The following is a 19,719-nucleotide window of genomic DNA, read 5'->3' as shown; positions in this document are numbered from 1 at the left end:
GGTTTATTTTATCTAAAACTTCAGTGCACGGTTGCAGGGATCAGCTGACACAGATCGCTGGCACAGGCTGGTTAGTTATTTAATGGTTTCAGCTTAGTTTATCTAAAACTTCAGTGCACGGTTGCAGGAATCAGCTGAAACAGATCGCTGGCACAGGCTGGTTAGTTATTTAATGGTTTCAGCTTAGTTTATCTAAAACTTCAGTGCACGGTTGCAGGAATCAGCTGACACAGATCGCTGGCACAGGCTGGTTAGTTATTTAATGGTTTCGGTTTGGTTTATTTTATCTAAAACTTCAGTGCACGGTTGCAGGGATCAGATGAAACAGATCGCTGGCACAGGCTGGCTAGTTATTTAATGGTTTCAGCTTAGTTTATCTAAAACTTCAGTGCACGGTTGCAGGAATCAGCTGACACAGATCGCTGGCACAGGCTGGTTAGTTATTTAATGGTTTCGGTTTGGTTTAGTTTATCTAAAACTTCAGTGCACGGTTGCAGGGATCAGCTGACACAGATCCCTGGCACAGGCTGGTTAGTTATTTAATGGTTTTAACTTAGTTTATTTGATCTAAAACTTCAGTGCACGGTTGCAGGGATCAGCTGACACAGATCGCTGTCACAGGCTGGTTAGTTATTTAATGGTTTCAGCTTAGTTTATTTGATCTAAAACTTCAGTGCACAGTTGCAGGGATCAGCTGACACAGATCGCTGTCACAGGCTGGTTAGTTATTTAAATGGTTTCAACTTAGTTTATCATGAAAAACTTCAGTGCACGGTTGCAGGAATCAGCTGAAACAGATCGCTGGCACAGGCTGGTTAGTTATTTAATGGTTTCAGCTTAGTTTATCTAAAACTTCAGTGCACGGTTGCAGGAATCAGCTGACACAGATCGTTGGCACAGGCTGGTTAGTTATTTAATGGTTTCAACTTAGTTTATCTAAAACTTCAGTGCACGGTTGCAGGAATCAGCTGACACAGATCGCTGGCACAGGCTGGTTAGTTATTTAATGGTTTCGGTTTGGTTTATTTGATCTAAAACTTCAGTGCACGGTTGCAGGGATCAGCTGACACAGATCGCTGGCACAGGCTGGTTAGTTATTTAATGGTTTCAGCTTAGTTTATCTAAAACTTCAGTGCACGGTTGCAGGGATCAGCTGACACAGATCGCTGGCACAGGCTGGTTAGTTATTTAATGGTTTCAACTTAGTTTATTTTATCTAAAACTTCAGTGCACGGTCGCAGTGATCAGCTGACACAGATCGCTGGTTAGTTATTTAATGGTTTCAGCTTTGTTTATTTGATCTAAAACTTCAGTGCACGATTGCAGGGATCAGCTGACACAGATCGCTGGCACAGGCTGGTTAGTTATTTAATGGTTTCAGCTTAGTTTATTTGATCTAAGACTTCAGTGCACGGTTGCAGGGATCAGCTGACACAGATCGCTGGTTAGTTATTTAATGGTTTCAGCTTTGTTTATTTGATCTAAAACTTCAGTCCACGTTCGCAGGGATCAGCTGACCCAGATCGCTGGCACAGGCTGGTTAGTTATTTAATGGTTTCAGCTTAGTTTATTTGATCTAAGACTTCAGTGCACGGTTGCAGGGATCAGCTGACACAGATCGCTGGCACAGGCTGGTTAGTTATTTAATGGTTTTAACTTAGTTTATTTGATCTAAAACTTCAGTGCACGGTTGCAGGGATCAGCTGACACAGATCGCTGTCACAGGCTGGTTAGTTATTTAATGGTTTCAGCTTAGTTTATTTGATCTAAGACGTAAGTGCACGGTTGCAGGGATCAGCTGACACAGATCGCTGGCACAGGCTGGTTAGTTATTTAATGGTTTCAGCTTAGTTTATTTGATCTAAAACTTCAGTGCACGGTTGCAGGGATCAGCTGACACAGATCGCTGTCACAGGCTGGTTAGTTATTTAATGGTTTCAGCTTAGTTTATTTGATCTAAGACGTAAGTGCACGGTTGCAGGGATCAGCTGACACAGATCGCTGGCACAGGCTGGTTAGTTATTTAATGGTTTCAACTTAGTTTATTTTATCTAAAACTTCAGTGCACGGTTGCAGGGATCAGCTGACACAGATCGCTGTCACAGGCTGGTTAGTTATTTAAATGGTTTCAACTTAGTTTATCATAAAAAACTTCAGTGCACGGTTGCAGGAATCAGCTGACACAGATCGTTGGCACAGGCTGGTTAGTTATTTAATGGTTTCAGCTTAGTTTATCTAAAACTTCAGTGCACGGTTGCAGGGATCAGCTGACACAGATCGTTGGCACAGGCTGGTTAGTTATTTAATGGTTTCAACTTAGTTTATCTAAAACTTCAGTGCACGGTTGCAGGAATCAGCTGACACAGATCGCTGGCACAGGCTGGTTAGTTATTTAATGGTTTCGGTTTGGTTTATTTTATCTAAAACTTCAGTGCACGGTTGCAGGGATCAGCTGACACAGATCGCTGGCACAGGCTGGTTAGTTATTTAATGGTTTCAGCTTAGTTTATCTAAAACTTCAGTGCACGGTTGCAGGGATCAGCTGACACAGATCGCTGGCACAGGCGGGTTAGTTATTTAATGGTTTCGGTTTGGTTTATTTTATCTAAAACTTCAGTGCACGGTTGCAGGGATCAGCTGACACAGATCGCTGGCACAGGCTGGTTAGTTATTTAATGGTTTCAGCTTAGTTTATCTAAAACTTCAGTGCACGGTTGCAGGGATCAGCTGACACAGATCCCTGGCACAGGCTGGTTAGTTATTTAATGGTTTTAACTTAGTTTATTTGATCTAAAAGTTCAGTGCACGATTGCAGGGATCAGCTGAAACAGATCGCTGGTACAGGCTGGTTAGTTATTTAATGGTTTCAGCCAAGTTTATCTAAAACTTCAGTGCGCGGTTGCAGGGATCAGCTGACACAGATCCCTTGCACAGGCTGGTTAGTTATTTAATGGTTTCAACTTAGTTTATTTGATCTAAAACTTCAGTGCACGGTTGCAGGGATCCGCTGACACAGATCGCTGGCACAGGCTGGTTAGTTATTTAAATGGTTTCAGGTTAGTTTATTTGATCTAAAACTTCAGTGCACGGTTGCAGGGATCAGCTGACACAGATCCCTTGCACAGGCTGGTTAGTTATTTAAATGGTTTCAGGTTAGTTTATTTGATCTAAAACTTCAGTGCACGGTTGCAGGGATCAGCTGACGCAGATCTCTGGCACAGGCTGGTTGGTTATTTAATGGTTTCAGCTTAGTTTATTTGATCTAAAACTTCAGTGCACGGTTGCAGGGATCAGCTGACACAGATCGCTGGCACAGGCTGGTTAGTTATTTAGTGGTTTCAGCTTAGTTTATTTGATCTAAAACTTCAGTCCACGTTCGCAGGGATCAGCTGACACAGATCGCTGGCACAGGCTGGTTGGTTATTTAATGGTTTCAGGTTAGTTTATTTGATCTAAGACTTCAGTGCACGTTCGCAAAAATCAGCTGAAACAGATCTCTGGCACAGGCTGGTTAGTTATTTAATGGTCTCAACTTAGTTTATTTTATCTAAAACTTCAGTGCACGGTTGCAGGGATCAGCTGACACAGATCGCTGGCACAGGCTGGTTAGTCATTTAATGGTTTCAGCTTAGTTTATCTAAAACTTCAGTGCACGGTTGCAGGAATCAGCTGACACAGATCGCTGGCACAGGCTGGTTAGTTATTTAATGGTTTCGGTTTGGTTTATTTTATCTAAAACTTCAGTGCACGGTTGCAGGGATCAGATGAAACAGATCGCTGGCACAGGCTGGTTAGTTATTTAATGGTTTCAGCTTAGTTTATCTAAAACTTCAGTGCACGGTTGCAGGAATCAGCTGACACAGATCGTTGGCACAGGCTGGTTAGTTATTTAATGGTTTCGGTTTGGTTTATTTTATCTAAAACTTCAGTGCACGGTTGCAGGGATCAGATGAAACAGATCGCTGGCACAGGCTGGTTAGTTATTTAATGGTTTCAGCTTAGTTTATCTAAAACTTCAGTGCACGGTTGCAGGAATCAGCTGACACAGATCGCTGGCACAGGCTGGTTAGTTATTTAAATGGTTTCAACTTAGTTTATCATAAAAAACTTCAGTGCACGGTTGCAGGAATCAGCTGAAACAGATCGCTGGCACAGGCTGGTTAGTTATTTAAATGGTTTCAGCTTAGTTTATTTGATCTAAAACTTCAGTGCACGGTTGCAGGGATCAGCTGACACAGATCGCTGGCACAGGCTGGTTAGTTATTTAATGGTTTCAGCTTAGTTTATTTGATCTAAAACTTCAGTGCACAGTTGCAGGGATCAGCTGACACAGATCGCTGTCACAGGCTGGTTAGTTATTTAAATGGTTTCAACTTAGTTTATCATGAAAAACTTCAGTGCACGGTTGCAGGAATCAGCTGAAACAGATCGCTGGCACAGGCTGGTTAGTTATTTAATGGTTTCAGCTTAGTTTATCTAAAACTTCAGTGCACGGTTGCAGGAATCAGCTGACACAGATCGTTGGCACAGGCTGGTTAGTTATTTAATGGTTTCAACTTAGTTTATCTAAAACTTCAGTGCACGGTTGCAGGAATCAGCTGACACAGATCGCTGGCACAGGCTGGTTAGTTATTTAATGGTTTCGGTTTGGTTTATTTGATCTAAAACTTCAGTGCACGGTTGCAGGGATCAGCTGACACAGATCGCTGGCACAGGCTGGTTAGTTATTTAATGGTTTCAGCTTAGTTTATCTAAAACTTCAGTGCACGGTTGCAGGGATCAGCTGACACAGATCGCTGGCACAGGCTGGTTAGTTATTTAATGGTTTCAACTTAGTTTATTTTATCTAAAACTTCAGTGCACGGTCGCAGTGATCAGCTGACACAGATCGCTGGTTAGTTATTTAATGGTTTCAGCTTTGTTTATTTGATCTAAAACTTCAGTGCACGATTGCAGGGATCAGCTGACACAGATCGCTGGCACAGGCTGGTTAGTTATTTAATGGTTTCAGCTTAGTTTATTTGATCTAAGACTTCAGTGCACGGTTGCAGGGATCAGCTGACACAGATCGCTGGTTAGTTATTTAATGGTTTCAGCTTTGTTTATTTGATCTAAAACTTCAGTCCACGTTCGCAGGGATCAGCTGACCCAGATCGCTGGCACAGGCTGGTTAGTTATTTAATGGTTTCAGCTTAGTTTATTTGATCTAAGACTTCAGTGCACGGTTGCAGGGATCAGCTGACACAGATCGCTGGCACAGGCTGGTTAGTTATTTAATGGTTTCAGCTTAGTTTATCTAAAACTTCAGTGCACGGTTGCAGGGATCAGCTGACACAGATCGTTGGCACAGGCTGGTTAGTTATTTAATGGTTTCAACTTAGTTTATCTAAAACTTCAGTGCACGGTTGCAGGAATCAGATGAAACAGATCGCTGACACAGGCTGGCTAGTTATTTAATGGTTTCAGCTTAGTTTATCTAAAACTTCAGTGCACGGTTGCAGGGATCAGCTGACACAGATCCCTGGCACAGGCTGGCTAGTTATTTAATGGTTTCAGCTTAGTTTATCTAAAACTTCAGTGCACGGTTGCAGGAATCAGCTGACACAGATCGCTGGCACAGGCTGGTTAGTTATTTAATGGTTTCAGCCAAGTTTATCTAAAACTTCAGTGCACGGTTGCAGGGATCAGCTGACACAGATCGTTGGCACAGGCTGGTTAGTTATTTAATGGTTTCAGCTTAGTTTATCTAAAACTTCAGTGCACGATTGCAGGGATCAGCTGACACAGATCGCTGGCACAGGCTGGTTAGTTATTTAATGGTTTTAACTTAGTTTATTTGATCTAAAACTTCAGTGCACGGTTGCAGGGATCAGCTGACACAGATCCCTGGCACAGGCTGGTTAGTTATTTAATGGTTTCGGTTTGGTTTATTTTATCTAAAACTTCAGTGCACGGTTGCAGGAATCAGCTGACACAGATCGCTGGCACAGGCTGGTTAGTTATTTAATGGTTTCGGTTTGGTTTATTTTATCTAAAACTTCAGTGCACGGTTGCAGGAGTCAGCTGACACAGATCGTTGGCACAGGCTGGTTAGTTATTTAATGGTTTCAACTTAGTTTATCTAAAACTTAAGTGCACGGTTGCAGGAATCAGCTGACACAGATCGCTGGCACAGGCTGGTTAGTTATTTAATGGTTTCAGCTTAGTTTATCTAAAACTTCAGTGCACGGTTGCAGGGATCAGCTGACACAGATCGTTGGCACAGGCTGGTTAGTTATTTAATGGTTTCAGCTTAGTTTATCTAAAACTTCAGTGCACGATTGCAGGGATCAGCTGACACAGATCGCTGGCACAGGCTGGTTAGTTATTTAATGGTTTTAACTTAGTTTATTTGATCTAAAACTTCAGTGCACGGTTGCAGGGATCAGCTGACACAGATCCCTGGCACAGGCTGGCTAGTTATTTAATGGTTTCAGCTTAGTTTATCTAAAACTTCAGTGCACGGTTGCAGGAATCAGCTGACACAGATCGCTGGCACAGGCTGGTTAGTTATTTAATGGTTTCGGTTTGGTTTATTTTATCTAAAACTTCAGTGCACGGTTGCAGGGATCAGCTGACACAGATCGCTGGCACAGGCTGGTTAGTTATTTAATGGTTTCAGCTTAGTTTATCTAAAACTTCAGTGCACGGTTGCAGGAATCAGCTGAAACAGATCGCTGGCACAGGCTGGTTAGTTATTTAATGGTTTCAGCTTAGTTTATCTAAAACTTCAGTGCACGGTTGCAGGAATCAGCTGACACAGATCGCTGTCACAGGCTGGTTAGTTATTTAATGGTTTCGGTTTGGTTTATTTTATCTAAAACTTCAGTGCACGGTTGCAGGGATCAGATGAAACAGATCGCTGGCACAGGCTGGCTAGTTATTTAATGGTTTCAGCTTAGTTTATCTAAAACTTCAGTGCACGGTTGCAGGAATCAGCTGACACAGATCGCTGGCACAGGCTGGTTAGTTATTTAATGGTTTCGGTTTGGTTTAGTTTATCTAAAACTTCAGTGCACGGTTGCAGGGATCAGCTGACACAGATCCCTGGCACAGGCTGGTTAGTTATTTAATGGTTTTAACTTAGTTTATTTGATCTAAAACTTCAGTGCACGGTTGCAGGGATCAGCTGACACAGATCGCTGTCACAGGCTGGTTAGTTATTTAAATGGTTTCAACTTAGTTGATCATAAAAAACTTCAGTGCACGGTTGCAGGAATCAGCTGAAACAGATCGCTGGCACAGGCTAGTTAGTTATTTAATGGTTTCAGCTTAGTTGATCATAAAAAACTTCAGTGCACGGTTGCAGGAATCAGCTGAAACAGATCGCTGGCACAGCCTGGTTGGTTATTTAATGGTTTCAGCTTAGTTTATTTGATCTAAGACGTAAGTGCACGGTTGCAGGGATCAGCTGACACAGATCGCTGGCACAGGCTGGTTAGTTATTTAATGGTTTCAGCTTAGTTTATTTGATCTAAGACGTAAGTGCACGGTTGCAGGGATCAGCTGACAGAGATCGCTGGCACAGGCTGGTTAGTTATTTAATGGTTTCAACTTAGTTTATTTTATCTAAAACTTCAGTGCACGGTTGCAGGAGTCAGCTGACACAGATCGTTGGCACAGGCTGGTTAGTTATTTAATGGTTTCAACTTAGTTTATCTAAAACTTAAGTGCACGGTTGCAGGAATCAGCTGACACAGATCGCTGGCACAGGCTGGTTAGTTATTTAATGGTTTCAGCTTAGTTTATCTAAAACTTCAGTGCACGGTTGCAGGGATCAGCTGACACAGATCGTTGGCACAGGCTGGTTAGTTATTTAATGGTTTCAGCTTAGTTTATCTAAAACTTCAGTGCACGATTGCAGGGATCAGCTGACACAGATCGCTGGCACAGGCTGGTTAGTTATTTAATGGTTTTAACTTAGTTTATTTGATCTAAAACTTCAGTGCACGGTTGCAGGGATCAGCTGACACAGATCGCTGTCACAGGCTGGTTAGTTATTTAAATGGTTTCAACTTAGTTGATCATAAAAAACTTCAGTGCACGGTTGCAGGGATCAGCTGACAGAGATCCCTGGCACAGGCTGGTTAGTTATTTAATGGTTTCAACTTAGTTTATTTTATCTAAAACTTCAGTGCACGGTTGCAGGGATCAGCTGACACAGATCGCTGTCACAGGCTGGTTAGTTATTTAAATGGTTTCAACTTAGTTTATCATAAAAAACTTCAGTGCACGGTTGCAGGAATCAGCTGACACAGATCGTTGCAACAGGCTGGTTAGTTATTTAATGGTTTCAACTTAGTTTATCTAAAACTTCAGTGCACGGTTGCAGGAATCAGCTGACACAGATCGCTGGCACAGGCTGGTTAGTTATTTAATGGTTTCAGCTTAGTTTATCTAAAACTTCAGTGCACGGTTGCAGGGATCAGCTGACACAGATCGTTGGCACAGGCTGGTTAGTTATTTAATGGTTTCAACTTAGTTTATCTAAAACTTCAGTGCACGGTTGCAGGAATCAGCTGACACAGATCGCTGGCACAGGCTGGTTAGTTATTTAATGGTTTCGGTTTGGTTTATTTTATCTAAAACTTCAGTGCACGGTTGCAGGGATCAGATGAAACAGATCGCTGGCACAGGCTGGCTAGTTATTTAATGGTTTCAGCTTAGTTTATCTAAAACTTCAGTGCACGGTTGCAGGAATCAGCTGACACAGATCGCTGGCACAGGCTGGTTAGTTATTTAATGGTTTCGGTTTGGTTTAGTTTATCTAAAACTTCAGTGCACGGTTGCAGGGATCAGCTGACACAGATCCCTGGCACAGGCTGGTTAGTTATTTAATGGTTTTAACTTAGTTTATTTGATCTAAAACTTCAGTGCACGGTTGCAGGGATCAGCTGACACAGATCGCTGTCACAGGCTGGTTAGTTATTTAAATGGTTTCAACTTAGTTGATCATAAAAAACTTCAGTGCACGGTTGCAGGAATCAGCTGAAACAGATCGCTGGCACAGGATAGTTAGTTATTTAATGGTTTCAGCTTAGTTGATCATAAAAAACTTCAGTGCACGGTTGCAGGAATCAGCTGAAACAGATCGCTGGCACAGCCTGGTTGGTTATTTAATGGTTTCAGCTTAGTTTATTTGATCTAAGACGTAAGTGCACGGTTGCAGGGATCAGCTGACACAGATCGCTGGCACAGGCTGGTTAGTTATTTAATGGTTTCAGCTTAGTTTATTTGATCTAAAACTTCAGTGCACGGTTGCAGGGATCAGCTGACACAGATCGCTGGCACAGGCTGGTTAGTTATTTAATGGTTTCAGCTTAGTTTATTTGATCTAAGACGTAAGTGCACGGTTGCAGGGATCAGCTGACAGAGATCGCTGGCACAGGCTGGTTAGTTATTTAATGGTTTCAACTTAGTTTATTTTATCTAAAACTTCAGTGCACGGTTGCAGGAGTCAGCTGACACAGATCGTTGGCACAGGCTGGTTAGTTATTTAATGGTTTCAACTTAGTTTATCTAAAACTTAAGTGCACGGTTGCAGGAATCAGCTGACACAGATCGCTGGCACAGGCTGGTTAGTTATTTAATGGTTTCAGCTTAGTTTATCTAAAACTTCAGTGCACGGTTGCAGGGATCAGCTGACACAGATCGTTGGCACAGGCTGGTTAGTTATTTAATGGTTTCAGCTTAGTTTATCTAAAACTTCAGTGCACGATTGCAGGGATCAGCTGACACAGATCGCTGGCACAGGCTGGTTAGTTATTTAATGGTTTTAACTTAGTTTATTTGATCTAAAACTTCAGTGCACGGTTGCAGGGATCAGCTGACACAGATCGCTGTCACAGGCTGGTTAGTTATTTAAATGGTTTCAACTTAGTTGATCATAAAAAACTTCAGTGCACGGTTGCAGGGATCAGCTGACAGAGATCCCTGGCACAGGCTGGTTAGTTATTTAATGGTTTCAACTTAGTTTATTTTATCTAAAACTTCAGTGCACGGTTGCAGGGATCAGCTGACACAGATCGCTGTCACAGGCTGGTTAGTTATTTAAATGGTTTCAACTTAGTTTATCATAAAAAACTTCAGTGCACGGTTGCAGGAATCAGCTGACACAGATCGTTGCAACAGGCTGGTTAGTTATTTAATGGTTTCAACTTAGTTTATCTAAAACTTCAGTGCACGGTTGCAGGAATCAGCTGACACAGATCGCTGGCACAGGCTGGTTAGTTATTTAATGGTTTCAGCTTAGTTTATCTAAAACTTCAGTGCACGGTTGCAGGGATCAGCTGACACAGATCGTTGGCACAGGCTGGTTAGTTATTTAATGGTTTCAACTTAGTTTATCTAAAACTTCAGTGCACGGTTGCAGGAATCAGCTGACACAGATCGCTGGCACAGGCTGGTTAGTTATTTAATGGTTTCGGTTTGGTTTATTTTATCTAAAACTTCAGTGCACGGTTGCAGGGATCAGATGAAACAGATCGCTGGCACAGGCTGGCTAGTTATTTAATGGTTTCAGCTTAGTTTATCTAAAACTTCAGTGTACGGTTGCAGGGATCAGCTGACACAGATCCCTGGCACAGGCTGGTTAGTTATTTAATGGTTTTAACTTAGTTTATTTGATCTAAAACTTCAGTGCACGGTTGCAGGGATCAGCTGACACAGATCGCTGTCACAGGCTGGTTAGTTATTTAAATGGTTTCAACTTAGTTGATCATAAAAAACTTCAGTGCACGGTTGCAGGAATCAGCTGAAACAGATCGCTGGCACAGGCTGGTTAGTTATTTAATGGTTTCGGTTTGGTTTATTTTATCTAAAACTTCAGTGCACGGTTGCAGGGATCAGATGAAACAGATCGCTGGCACAGGCTGGCTAGTTATTTAATGGTTTCAGCTTATTTTATCTAAAACTTCAGTGCACGGTTGCAGGAATCAGCTGACACAGATCGCTGGCACAGGCTGGTTAGTTATTTAATGGTTTTAACTTAGTTTATTTGATCTAAAACTTCAGTGCACGGTTGCAGGGATCAGCTGACACAGATCGCTGTCACAGGCTGGTTAGTTATTTAATGGTTTCAGCTTAGTTTATTTGATCTAAGACGTAAGTGCACGGTTGCAGGGATCAGCTGACACAGATCGCTGGCACAGGCTGGTTAGTTATTTAAATGGTTTCAGGTTAGTTTATTTGATCTAAGACTTCAGTGCACGTTCGCAAAGATCAGCTGAAACAGATCGCTGGCACAGATCCCTTGCACAGGCTGGTTAGTTATTTAATGGTTTCAACTTAGTTTATTTTATCTTAAACTTCAGTGCACGGTCGCAGGGATCCGCTGACACAGATCGCTGGCACAGGCTGGTTAGTTATTTAGTGGTTTCAGCTTAGTTTATTTAATCTAAAACTTCAGTGCACGGTCGCAGTGATCAGCTGACACAGATCGCTGGTTAGTTATTTAATGGTTTCAGCTTAGTTTATTTGATCTACAACTTCAGTCCACGTTCGCAGGGATCAGCTGACACAGATCTCTGGCACAGCCTGGTTGGTTATTTAATGGTTTCAGCTTAGTTTATTTGATCTAAAACTTCAGTGCACGGTTGCAGATATCAGCTGACACAGATCGCTCGCACAGGCTGGTTAGTTATTTAATGGTTTCAGCTTAGTTTATTTTATCTAAAACTTCAGTGCATGGTCGCAAAGATCAGCTGACACAGATCGCTGGCACAGGCTGGTTAGTTATTTAATGGTTTCAGCTTAGTTTATTTTATCTAAAACTTCAGTGCACGGTTGCAGGGATCAGCTGACACAGATCCCTGGCACAGGCTGGTTAGTTATTTAATGGTTTCAACTTAGTTTATTTGATCTAAAACTTCAGTGCACGGTTGCAGGGATCAGCTGACACAGATCGCTGGCACAGCCTGGTTGGTTATTTAATGGTTTCAGCTTAGTTTATTTGATCTAAAACTTCAGTGCACGATTGCAGGGATCAGCTGACACAGATCCCTGGCACAGGCTGGTTAGTTATTTAATGGTTTCAACTTAGTTTATTTTCTCTAAAAATTCAGTGCACGGTTGCAGGGATCAGTTGACACAGAGCGCTGGCACAGGCTGGTTAGTTATTTAATGGTTTCAGCTTAGTTTATTTGATCTAAAACTTCAGTGCACGTTCGCAAAGATCAGCTGAAACAGATCGCTGGCACAGGCTGGTTAGTTATTTAATGGTTTCAACTTAGTTTATTTTATCTAAAACTTCAGTGCACGGTCGCAGGGATCAACTAACACAGATCCCTGACACACGCTGGTTAGTTATTTAATGCTTTCAACTTAGTTTATTTTGATCTAAGACTTCAGTCCACGTTCGCAGGGATCAGCTGAAACAGATCGCTGGCACAGGCTGGTTAGTTATTTAATGGTTTCAACTTAGTTTATCTAAAACTTCAATGCACGGTTGCAGGGATCAGCTGACACAGATCGCTGGCACAGGCTGGTTAGTTATTTAATGGTTTCAACTTAGTTTATTTGATCTAAAACTTCAGTGCACGGTTGCAGGGATCAGCTGACACAGATCGCTGGCACAGGCTGGTTAGTTATTTAATGGTTTCAGCTTAGTTTATTTTATCTAAAACTTCAGTGCACGGTTGCAGGAATCAGCTGACACAGATCGCTGGCACATGCTGGTTAGTTATTTAATGGTTTCGGTTTGGTTTATTTTATCTAAAACTTCAGTGCACGGTTGCAGGGATCAGCTGACACAGATCGCTGGCACAGGCTGGTTAGTTATTTAATGGTTTCAGCTTAGTTTATCTAAAACTTCAGTGCACGGTTGCAGGGATCAGCTGACACAGATCGCTGGCACAGGCTGGTTAGTTATTTAATGGTTTCAGCTTAGTTTATCTAAAACTTCAGTGCACGGTTGCAGGGATCAGCTGACACAGATCGCTGGCACAGGCTGGTTAGTTATTTAATGGTTTCAGCTTAGTTTATCTAAAACTTCAGTGCACGGTTGCAGGGATCAGCTGACACAGAATCGCTGGTACAGACTGGTTAGTTATTTAATGGTTTCAGCTTAGTTTATCTAAAACTTCAGTGCACGGTTGCAGGGATCAGCTGACACAGATCGCTGGCACAGGCTGGTTAGTTATTTAATGGTTTCAGCTTAGTTTATCTAAAACTTCAGTGCACGGTTGCAGGAATCAGCTGACACAGATCGCTGGCACAGGCTGGTTAGTTATTTAATGGTTTCGGTTTGGTTTATTTTATCTAAAACTTCAGTGCACGGTTGCAGGGATCAGCTGACACAGATCGCTGGCACAGGCTGGTTAGTCATTTAATGGTTTCAGCTTAGTTTATCTAAAACTTCAGTGCACGGTTGCAGGAATCAGCTGACACAGATCGCTGGCACAGGCTGGTTAGTTATTTAATGGTTTCGGTTTGGTTTATTTTATCTAAAACTTCAGTGCACGGTTGCAGGGATCAGATGAAACAGATCGCTGGCACAGGCTGGCTAGTTATTTAATGGTTTCAGCTTAGTTTATCTAAAACTTCAGTGCACGGTTGCTGGGATCAGCTGACACAGATCGCTGGCACAGGCTGGTTAGTTATTTAAATGGTTTCAGCTTAGTTTATTTGATCTAAAACTTCAGTGCACGGTTGCAGGGATCAGCTGACACAGATCGCTGGCACAGGCTGGTTAGTTATTTAATGGTTTCAGCTTAGTTTATTTGATCTAAAACTTCAGTGCACAGTTGCAGGGATCAGCTGACACAGATCGCTGTCACAGGCTGGTTAGTTATTTAAATGGTTTCAGCTTAGTTTATCTAAAACTTCAGTGCACGGTTGCAGGAATCAGCTGACACAGATCGTTGGCACAGGCTGGTTAGTTATTTAATGGTTTCAACTTAGTTTATCTAAAACTTCAGTGCACGGTTGCAGGAATCAGCTGACACAGATCGCTGGCACAGGCTGGTTGGTTATTTAATGGTTTCAGCTTAGTTTATTTGATCTAAAACTTCAGTGCACGGTTGCAGGGATCAGCTGACACAGATCGCTGGCACAGGCTGGTTAGTTATTTAATGGTTTCAGCTTAGTTTATCTAAAACTTCAGTGCACGCTTGCAGGGATCAGCTGACACAGATCGCTGGCACAGGCTGGTTAGTTATTTAATGGTTTCAACTTAGTTTATTTTATCTAAAACTTCAGTGCACGGTCGCAGTGATCAGCTGACACAGATCGCTGGTTAGTTATTTAATGGTTTCAGCTTTGTTTATTTGATCTAAAACTTCAGTGCACGATTGCAGGGATCAGCTGACACAGATCGCTGGCACAGGCTGGTTAGTTATTTAATGGTTTCAGCTTAGTTTATTTGATCTAAGACGTAAGTGCACGGTTGCAGGGATCAGCTGACAGAGATCGCTGGCACAGGCTGGTTAGTTATTTAATGGTTTCAGCTTAGTTTATTTGATCTAAGACGTAAGTGCACGGTTGCAGGGATCAGCTGACACAGATCGCTGTCACAGGCTGGTTAGTTATTTAAATGGTTTCAACTTAGTTTATCATAAAAAACTTCAGTGCACGGTTGCAGGAATCAGCTGAAACAGATCGCTGGCACAAGCTGGTTAGTTATTTAATGGTTTCAGCTTAGTTTATCTAAAACTTCAGTGCACGGTTGCAGGGATCAGCTGACACAGATCGCTGGCACAGGCTGGTTAGTTATTTAATGGTTTCAGCTTAGTTTATCTAAAACTTCAGTGCACGGTTGCAGGGATCAGCTGACACAGATCGCTGGCACAGGTTGGTTAGTTATTTAATGGTTTCAGCTTAGTTTATCTAAAACTTCAGTGCACGGTTGCAGGGATCAGCTGACACAGATCGCTGGCACAGGCTGGTTAGTTATTTAATGGTTTCAGCTTAGTTTATCTAAAACTTCAGTGCACGGTTGCAGGGATCAGCTGACACAGATCGCTGGCACAGGTTGGTTAGTTATTTAATGGTTTCAGCTTAGTTTATCTAAAACTTCAGTGCACGGTTGCAGGAATCAGCTGACACAGATCCCTGGCACAGGCTGGCTAGTTATTTAATGGTTTCAGCTTAGTTTATCTAAAACTTCAGTGCACGGTTGCAGGGATCAGCTGACACAGATCCCTGGCACAGGCTGGTTAGTTATTTAATGGTTTCAGCTTAGTTTATCTAAAACTTCAGTGCACGGTTGCAGGAATCAGCTGACACAGATCGCTGGCACAGGCTGGTTAGTTATTTAATGGTTTCGGTTTGGTTTATTTTATCTAAAACTTCAGTGCACGGTTGCAGGGATCAGCTGACACAGATCGCTGGCACAGGCTGGTTAGTCATTTAATGGTTTCAGCTTAGTTTATCTAAAACTTCAGTGCACGGTTGCAGGAATCAGCTGACACAGATCGCTGGCACAGGCTGGTTAGTTATTTAATGGTTTCGGTTTGGTTTATTTTATCTAAAACTTCAGTGCACGGTTGCAGGGATCAGATGAAACAGATCGCTGGCACAGGCTGGCTAGTTATTTAATGGTTTCAGCTTAGTTTATCTAAAACTTCAGTGCACGGTTGCTGGGATCAGCTGACACAGATCGCTGGCACAGGCTGGTTAGTTATTTAAATGGTTTCAACTTAGTTTATCATAAAAAACTTCAGTGCACGGTTGCAGGAATCAGCTGAAACAGATCGCTGGCACAGGCTGGTTAGTTATTTAAATGGTTTCAGCTTAGTTTATTTGATCTAAAACTTCAGTGCACGGTTGCAGGGATCAGCTGACACAGATCGCTGGCACAGGCTGGTTAGTTATTTAATGGTTTCAGCTTAGTTTATTTGATCTAAAACTTCAGTGCACAGTTGCAGGGATCAGCTGACACAGATCGCTGTCACAGGCTGGTTAGTTATTTAAATGGTTTCAACTTAGTTTATCATGAAAAACTTCAGTGCACGGTTGCAGGAATCAGCTGAAACAGATCGCTGGCACAGGCTGGTTAGTTATTTAATGGTTTCAGCTTAGTTTATCTAAAACTTCAGTGCACGGTTGCAGGAATCAGCTGACACAGATCGTTGGCACAGGCTGGTTAGTTATTTAATGGTTTCAACTTAGTTTATCTAAAACTTCAGTGCACGGTTGCAGGAATCAGCTGACACAGATCGCTGGCACAGGCTGGTTAGTTATTTAATGGTTTCGGTTTGGTTTATTTGATCTAAAACTTCAGTGCACGGTTGCAGGGATCAGCTGACACAGATCGCTGGCACAGGCTGGTTAGTTATTTAATGGTTTCAACTTAGTTTATTTTATCTAAAACTTTAGTGCACGGTCGCAGTGATCAGCTGACACAGATCGCTGGTTAGTTATTTAATGGTTTCAGCTTTGTTTATTTGATCTAAAACTTCAGTGCACGATTGCAGGGATCAGCTGACACAGATCGCTGGCACAGGCTGGTTAGTTATTTAATGGTTTCAGCTTAGTTTATTTGATCTAAGACTTCAGTGCACGGTTGCAGGGATCAGCTGACACAGATCGCTGGTTAGTTATTTAATGGTTTCAGCTTTGTTTATTTGATCTAAAACTTCAGTCCACGTTCGCAGGGATCAGCTGACCCAGATCGCTGGCACAGGCTGGTTAGTTATTTAATGGTTTCAGCTTAGTTTATTTGATCTAAGACTTCAGTGCACGGTTGCAGGGATCAGCTGACACAGATCGCTGGCACAGGCTGGTTAGTTATTTAATGGTTTCAGCTTAGTTTATCTAAAACTTCAGTGCACGGTTGCAGGGATCAGCTGACACAGATCGTTGGCACAGGCTGGTTAGTTATTTAATGGTTTCAACTTAGTTTATCTAAAACTTCAGTGCACGGTTGCAGGAATCAGATGAAACAGATCGCTGGCACAGGCTGGCTAGTTATTTAATGGTTTCAGCTTAGTTTATCTAAAACTTCAGTGCACGGTTGCAGGGATCAGCTGACACAGATCCCTGGCACAGGCTGGCTAGTTATTTAATGGTTTCAGCTTAGTTTATCTAAAACTTCAGTGCACGGTTGCAGGAATCAGCTGACACAGATCGCTGGCACAGGCTGGTTAGTTATTTAATGGTTTCAGCCAAGTTTATCTAAAACTTCAGTGCACGGTTGCAGGGATCAGCTGACACAGATCCCTGGCACAGGCTGGCTAGTTATTTAATGGTTTCAGCTTAGTTTATCTAAAACTTCAGTGCACGGTTGCAGTAATCAGCTGACACAGATCGCTGGCACAGGCTGGTTAGTTATTTAATGGTTTCGGTTTGGTTTATTTTATCTAAAACTTCAGTGCACGGTTGCAGGGATCAGCTGGCACAGATCGCTCGCACAGGCTGGTTAGTTATTTAATGGTTTCAGGTTAGTTTATTTGATCTAAGACTTCAGTGCATGGTCGCAAAGATCAGCTAACACAGATCCCTGGCACAGGCTGGTTAGTTATTTAATTGTTTCAGCTTACTTTATTTTCTGTAAAACTTCAGTGCACATTTGCAGGGATCAGCTAACACAGATCCCTGACACACTCTGTTTAGTTATTTAATGGTTTCAACTTAGTTTATTTTCTCTAAAAATTCAGTGCACGGTTGCAGGGATCAGTTAACAAAGATTCCTGGCACAGGCTGGTTAGTTATTTAATGGTTTCAACTTAGTTTATTTTCTCTAAAACTTCAGTGCACGGTTGCAGGGATCAGCTGACACAGATCTCTGGCACAGCCTGGTTGGTTATTTAATGGTTTCAGCTTAGTTTATTTGATCTAAAACTTCAGTGCACGGTTGCAGGGATCAGCTGACACAGATCGCTCGCACAGGCTGGTTGGTTATTTAATGGTTTCAGGTTAGTTTATTTGATCTAAGACTTCAGTGCACGTTCGCAAAGATCAGCTGAAACAGATCGCTGGCACAGATCGCTCTCACAGGCTGGTTGGTTATTTAATGGTTTCAACTTAGTTTATTTTATCTTAAACTTCAGTGCACGGTTGCAGGGATCCGCTGACACAGATCGCTGGTTAGTTATTTAATGGTTTCAGCTTAGTTTATTTTATCTAAAACTTCAGTGCACGGTTGCAGGGATCAGCTGACACAGATCGCTGGTTAGTTATTTAATGGTTTCAGCTTTGTTTATTTGATCTAAGACTTCAGTCCACGTTCGCAGGGATCAGCTGACACAGATCACTGGCACAGGCTGGTTAGTTATTTAATGGTTTCAGCTTAGTTTATTTGATCTAAGACTTCAGTGCACGGTTGCAGGGATCAGCTGACACAGATCGCTGGCACAGGCTGGTTAGTTATTTAATGGTTTCAACTTAGTTTATTTTATCTAAAACTTCAGTGCACGGTCGCAGGGATCAGCTGACACAGATCGCTGGCACAGGCTGGTTAGTTATTTAATGGTTTCAGCTTAGTTTATCTAAAACTTCAGTGCACGGTTGCAGGGATCAGATGAAACAGATCGCTGGCACAGGCTGGCTAGTTATTTAATGGTTTTAACTTAGTTTATCTAAAACTTCAGTGCACGGTTGCAGGGATCAGCTGACACAGATCCCTGGCACAGGCTGGCTAGTTATTTAATGGTTTCAGCTTAGTTTATCTAAAACTTCAGTGCACGGTTGCAGGAATCAGCTGACACAGATCGCTGGCACAGGCTGGTTAGTTATTTAATGGTTTCGGTTTGGTTTATTTTATCTAAAACTTCAGTGCACGGTTGCAGGGATCAGCTGACACAGATCGCTGGCACAGGCTGGTTAGTTATTTAATGGTTTCAGCTTAGTTTATTTGATCTAAGACTTCAGTGCATGGTCGCAAAGATCAGCTGACACAGATCCCTGACACACGCTGGTTAGTTATTTAATGGTTTCAACTTAGTTTATTTTCTCTAAAACTTCAGTACACGGTTGCAGGGATCAGCTGACACAGATCGCTGGTTAGTTATTTAATGGTTTCAGCTTTGTTTATTTGATCTACAACTTCAGTCCACGTTCGCAGGGATCAGCTGACACAGATCTCTGGCACAGGCTGGTTAGTTATTTAATGGTTTCAGCTTAGTTTATTTGATCTAAAACGTCAGTGCACGGTTGCAGGGATCAGCTGACACAGATCTCTGGCACAGCCTGGTTGGTTATTTAATGGTTTCAGCTTAGTTTATTTGATCTTAAACTTCAGTGCACGGTTGCAGGGATCAGCTGACACAGATCGCTCGCACAGGCTGGTTAGTTATTTAATGGTTTCAGGTTAGTTTATTTGATCTAAGACTTCAGTGCATGGTCGCAAAGATCAGCTGACACAGATCCCTGGCACAGGCTGGTTAGTTATTTAATTGTTTCAGCTTACTTTATTTTCTGTAAAACTTCAGTGCACATTTGCAGGGATCAGCTAACACAGATCCCTGACACACGCTGGTTAGTTATTTAATGGTTTCAACTTAGTTTATTTTCTCTAAAAATTCAGTGCACGGTTGCAGGGATCAGTTGACAAAGATTCCTGGCACAGGCTGGTTAGTTATTTAATGGTTTCAACTTAGTTTATTTTCTCTAAAACTTCAGTGCACGGTTGCAGGGATCAGCTGACACAGATCGCTGGCACAGGCTGGTTAGTTATTTAGTGGTTTCAGCTTAGTTTATTTGATCTAAAACTTCAGTCCACGTTCGCAGGGATCAGCTGACACA

This window comes from Maylandia zebra, linkage group LG3 (genome assembly GCF_041146795.1).
Source record: "Maylandia zebra isolate NMK-2024a linkage group LG3, Mzebra_GT3a, whole genome shotgun sequence".
In the NCBI taxonomy this organism is placed as follows: Eukaryota; Metazoa; Chordata; class Actinopteri; order Cichliformes; family Cichlidae; genus Maylandia; species Maylandia zebra.
This window is presented reverse-complemented; position numbering follows the sequence as displayed.